Here is a 6,140-nt window from a genome sequence, read left to right on the forward strand (position 1 = left end):
CAAAGCAGTCTCAAGTCCACCCAGATCAAAGGGAAGAAGACAGAAACCCCAACTCTTAATGAATTGTGTGTCTAAGAACTGGTAGTCACATTTTAAAACCAACATATTCCAAGTGAGGTCAAAAGAGAGACAGAACAGTGCAGGGGAAGAAAGTAAAGAAATACTTCCCTTTAACTATTTAGGTATCCATTCTTGAAAATCAGAAATTCTACATGAAAATAAAAATTGGAAACCTACTTCATTATATAAATGGGGAAAATTATAATACATTAAATGCCAACATTCAATCCTCAACCAATGTCCTAAAAACAGAGACAAAATAAAGTAGAACATCTACGTGAAAGTCTAAACTACATGTCAGGATATAAAATGCTTACTTAAAACATCATTTCCTGATGGTGGTGCCTGGGTGGCTCAGTCGGTTAAGCGTCCCACTCTTGGCTTTTGGCTCAGGTCATGATCTCTCTGTTTGTTGGTTCGAGCCCCCCATGTAGGGGTCCACACTGACAGCATACAGCCTGCTTGGGATTGTCTTCCTCTCCCTCTTTCTCTGCTCCTTCTCCACTTGTGTTTGCGCGCACGCACTTTCTCTCTGTCTCAAAACAAAACAAAAGACACATCATTTTCTAATGATCAATTTAAAACGTGGTTAACATATAATTACTTTGTACTCACTAACAAGGTCACATCCCTGAAGACCCTCAGCACACTTTTCAAAACATCTACATGTGTTTCTGCCCTTTTACAAATTGTAATCAGAACATAATGCAAGACTTTTACCCACATAATTTTGTTTAAAATGTTCAGTTGCATTTGGTGGACATAAATATACATTTTGACTTCTAAAATTGTCCAAACAATTGAAATTATATGTATGTTTTAATTGTGAATCTTAAGAACCAAAATGTGTTTTATTAAAAAGCAAGAGAGGACTTCAGAATTGCCATAGACAAATGCCCACTGAAGTCTCCCATTCTTTCACCTTTATTGTGGTTATTCTATTCCTGTTTTATAGCTGTGCACCATATAGGACAGTGCTTAGCAACCTTTTATCAGGATCACCTGGGGATTAAGCATAAGCAACTAGGCTCACCTCTAGCATTTCTGATTTAGCAGGTCTGGGGTGGGGTCTGAGAATTTACATTTCAAATATTTGATCATGTTGGTCCACAATTGAAGAATTCTTCTATAGAAGTTAGGAAACATTTTTTTTTTTTTTAGGTCATAAGTCTCCAGATAAAGAGAAGCCACATTCCAACCCAATGCAGATTCCTACACCTCAACTCTGATGTCAGAACTCCCACCTATCACAGGGTGGAGAGCCTGGACTCTGAGCTGAATGCCATTATTAAGTGATATTTTCTGTTCCTTTTTAATGGGGAGGAAATGAGTTCATTTTACTTGAAGGAGGCACAGTGGGCCAAATATCTGATTTAACAAATATATCCAGTTCCTGCCTTCATGGCACATGGTGATAGTGCATGTTTTGATTCCATTGTGGATGAGGCCCTGCTAGTTCTGGGCCATGCAATTGGTTCCAGTCAATGAATTGTTCATGGAAGTGATGATTTTCAATCTGGGTTTGGAACACTGAATCACCAGTAAGACCCTTCTTACCTCTTCCTCGTCACAGCAGCCAGCTATGTTCTAACGGTGGTTGCCTGGTCAACCTGGCTCATGGACTGAAGGTAGTGAAGAGTCCCAGGCCGCACATACTGGGAACATAATGTGGTCACAAATTATACCTTTGTTGTTTTTGGTCACTTACTGCATCCCAATCTCACTGATATATACATACATATATATATGAATTTATTTTTCAAATAACTACCCAATAGTCTCACTGTCACTTACTAAATATCTCATCTTTCCCCACTCACTTAATAATATTCTATAAGGTAGAATATGTCGTACTATGTATATAACCACTAGAATCTAGAACTTGTTCTTTTGATTAACCAAAAACTAACCTTATGCCACAATTTTTCCTATGTAGCTATAAAGATATTCCCAAGGTTAATGATGAAACAAGATAGATAGTATGTGTTAGAAATTATGTTTTCGGTAAGCAGTGTGGAGAAAAGGTAAGCCGGCAATCTCCAGAGAGCACTGTTCTTAAAATGTTCTTAAAACACAGCTGCATGTGCGGCCCGTGAGGGAGAGCCAACTGGCTAATAATGAGATGTCATGGTCTCTGATTTTATTTTATTTTTTAATTTTTTTAATGTTTATTTTTACTTTTTGAAAGACAGAGAGAGACAGAGAGAGAGAGAAAGCAGACAAGTGGGGGAGGGACACAGAGAGAGGGAGAGACAGAATCCCAAGCAGATTCCCCACCATCAGCACAGAGCTGTATGTGGGGCTTTATCTCACAAACTGTGAGATCATGACCTGAGCTGAGATCAAGAGTTGGCGGCTTAACCAACTGCACCACCCAGGTGCTTCTCACACTCTTTGATTTTAGAGATTAAGAATCAGAACTGAAATGACCTTCATCAGTGCAGTTTTGCTTAAGCTGTAGTCTCATTCTAAGAGGAAAAGCCCTGGATATTGAAAACAAGATGTAATTTCTTCAAGGAGATCATTGGAAACTAGCTAGGAAAGAAAACTCTACCTAAAAGCTGATGTTGAGAGGCAATTGCTGCTCTTGGACATGCATCCTGGCATAATCTCATGTGTAGGCACCTTAAAGGGGGAGACAGAGATGCATGCCATCTTGCTGCACATATTCAACTCTATGACTCCTAGGATGTTACAGATGAATATTAATTAAGCACGCTTCTTATAAATCATTCCCAATCACCAAAGGCCGAGTCACATATTCATGTACATGTCAAATGAAAAACTCCTGTTAGTATATTTGAAAACTGGAAAATTGTTGGGGCCAAAATGTCTTGGAAATTGCTAAAATAAGAGAATATTTTTATGAGAAATGTGTGTGGGAACCGTGCAAATTTATTAAAAGCAAATGGACTTGGAGGAAGGAGCAGACTGAATGAATTTTCATCCTTCCTCCTTGGTTTTGTTGATAGTGGTAAGGGTAATAGATATTTTAAAAAAAATAATGATGGTCCATTTTTTAAAAAGAGTTATAAAAAGCTTTTTTATGTTTGGTACTTCGACTCAATATGATATTCAACTCACTACTGTCACAATATCCCTTGTGGCAAGGTAGTCGCCCATCCACAAAGGATAGCATAGAAACAAAGAACGTTTAACTAACTTATTATTACCAGTGAGGGAATAGCTTGGCAGGAATGGCGTTTCTTTTACCTGCTTTGGGGCCAGTGGAAATGAACAGTTCAGTGTGAGGTTTCAGGCCAACATAGGTTAAGTTATGTGAGAATTAATTCTCTGCTTTTCAAACTCTAATGGAAGTCCTGCATTTACCTGTTTTTATAAGCTACAATAGTATAGTATCTTTGCTTTTCACTGTAAATATATTTGCTTAACATAATATTATATTGGCTACCTGATACGTTTTATATATATCATGTGCTATACTAGCATGCCTAATATTATATTATTTTAATATATTATTATAAACTTTATCAAAAGTTTTACAAGTCTTAGGCTAGGCAAAATTGGAAAACATTATTACTTATGAAAGGCAATTTCTTTGTGGTGGTCATTTCTCTAGAAATACTGGGTCCAAGTGTGAAGGAGGATGGACAAAATAAATGAGACCTCCTTTTGTCAGTCGTGCAAAACCAGAGGTACTACACAATTTTTGTGTAGAGTGGTTCAGCAACATCCTCCACTGTGTAATTCCAGTATTAGTATATCATCAAGAAGTATTTTTTAAATAAATGTTAAATATAGGTGCCACAGGGAACTTTCAAGTGTTTGTGTCTTTCTTATCAAGATTTACATGGTCAGGTCCTAGGAAACAGAAACAATGGTTAAATTTCATATCAATACACTATGCTGCCCAACTGGTATGTGCTTTATGTGTTAAAAGAAAAACCTACTGACTTTCACATTCCCCATGGCCCTCCCTTTTAAATACTCCTCTATGGAGGATAACTCAGCTGCTGGGTCCACTATTTGCCGTTCCCGCCTTTTCTCCTCTTTCTGCTTAGAATGCTCCAGCAGTCATCTTGAGACAATGAGGTGACCCAAGGTTGAAGACCAGAGCTAAAGGTAGCAGGGTGGAAAGACACCAGGAGCCTGGGTCCTGAGGCCCACACAGCCACCATACCAACTCCAAACCACCTGCCTCCCGATTTCCTTCACACAAGAGAACATAACTCTTTATCTTAGTTAAGTTCTTTATACACAGAGTATCTTTTGTTAGAATCAAAACACAGCTCTTTACTGACCGGACCTCAGTTCATCAGAATGCCCAGGAAAGGATGCAATAAGGTACAAATAAGATGTATAACTTTTATATATGCAAATATATACACACATATACTATATATATATATATATATATAAAATTATATATATACACAATATTTTGTATATATACAAATATATGAAATTGTACTTTACCTTATATACATGCAAGATTAGCTATAATTTATAGTTAACTGAGAATTAAAAGTAACTTTAAAAAATTTTTTTTAATTTTTTTTTATTTTTGAAGGAGAGAGAGAGACAGAGCATGAGCGGGGGAGGAGCAGAGAGAGAGAGACACACAGAATTTGAAGCAGGCTCCAGGCTCTGAGCTGTCAGCACAGAGCCCAATGCAGGGCTCTAACTCATGAACAACAAGATCATGACCTGAGCCAAAGTCGGATGCTCAACCAACTGAGCCACCCAGGCGCCCCTAAAAGTAACTTAATACATAATCTACAGAACTTGAGATATTAGAAGTCATTGCAATTAGTTTTACTGAGAGCAATCCCAGAAACACTCAATAAAATGTTGGTTGTTGTTATTTTCTTTTCTACAAACTTGTTAGGAGGGGCAAAATTATGTGTGCGTGTGTGTGTGTGTGTGTGTGTGTGTGTGTGTGTGTGTGTGTGTGTTGTGATTTTGACCCTCAACATTAATAGAAAAATCTGGGTTAGAGGATTCTGTTTTAGACCTTATCAACTGAAATTTTCCAATATAATCAAATACTATCAATGAGGGAATTCAGAAACTATGAGAATATCATAGTGCCCAACTGTAGCTTCTGATGCCACAAGAGTAGAATTATTGATTCCTCTCTAGTGCCCTTTTAAACTACTTTTTAAAAGCTTTGTGCCACAAATCTGGAGGGCCTCTTCTTAAGATGGAAACAGATAAAATATCTAAACAACCATCAAGCCAGGGCACTCAGCTTTTAGAAATCCCAACAGAAGAAATGTTTTGTTCTGTACAGGAAGATAGATAAAAGACATATATTCTAACCCTGAACCTCAGCACCCCCATTAACCCTGATAACTGAGGCAGGGTAGTTCTAATGGTATTGTGTCCTGAGTAATGGCTCTTGTTTTTTAATGAACCCTTCTAGCAGTTCTCAAGCTCAGAGATTCTTTCAATCTGTTGAAGGAGACCTTTACTATCTCAGCTCTCTCCTCAACAATAAATAACAGATGCTCCCAAGGTTCTCTGGGTTATTGGAAACTTACCTCGTGCCAACAGCCTCATAATCAGGAAAACAAAGGCCATTTTCAACTTCTTTGCAGCACCTGAGTGAAATCTACCAGTCAGCTCATCATAGTAAGTAAAAGCAATTTCTCAGGTGTCCAAGGTGTTCAGTCCCTTGAGCAAAAAGACAAATCACAGGGGTTTTTTTATGGCTGACTTTCTTCCTGACCTAGAACGAGATAATATTATAATGAAACCTTACAGCTCTCTCTTTCTTTTTCCTGAGCCATGCTTTACTGACAGAAGGACTATCTCTTGAAAGTTAAATATATATGTAGTTAAGAATCCTATTCTTACTCTTTATTTGAGAGAAACATCACAAAAAAGGTAAGAATTGTTGGGGCACCTGGGTGGCTCAGTTGGTTAAATGTATGACTCTTGATTTGGCTCAAGTCATGACCCCAGGGTTTGACATCAAGCCCTGCATTGGGGCTCCACACTGACTGTGGAGCCTGCTTGGGATTCTCTGACTCCCTCTCTCTCTGCCTCTCCTTCTCCTCAAAAAACATTAAAAAAACTTTAAAAATAAAAGAGGTAGGAATTGTTGAAAAGAATAT

At 37.9% G+C, this 6,140-nt stretch overlaps 1 long non-coding RNA gene across 1 annotated transcript; it reads right to left on the reverse strand.

Annotated features, from left to right (window-relative positions):
- Positions 1 to 548: 548 nt before the first annotated feature.
- Positions 549 to 5,928, reverse strand: LOC115510337. Its single transcript, XR_003967682.1, has 3 exons — positions 5,565 to 5,928; positions 1,618 to 1,715; positions 549 to 588 (listed from the first exon to the last, which is right to left on the reverse strand). It is a non-coding gene; the product is annotated as an uncharacterized LOC115510337 (long non-coding RNA).
- Between the last annotated feature and the right edge of the window lie 212 nt (positions 5,929 to 6,140).

The sequence above is a fragment of the Lynx canadensis genome, chromosome A3 (assembly GCF_007474595.2).
Source record: "Lynx canadensis isolate LIC74 chromosome A3, mLynCan4.pri.v2, whole genome shotgun sequence".
NCBI lineage: Eukaryota > Metazoa > Chordata > Mammalia > Carnivora > Felidae > Lynx > Lynx canadensis.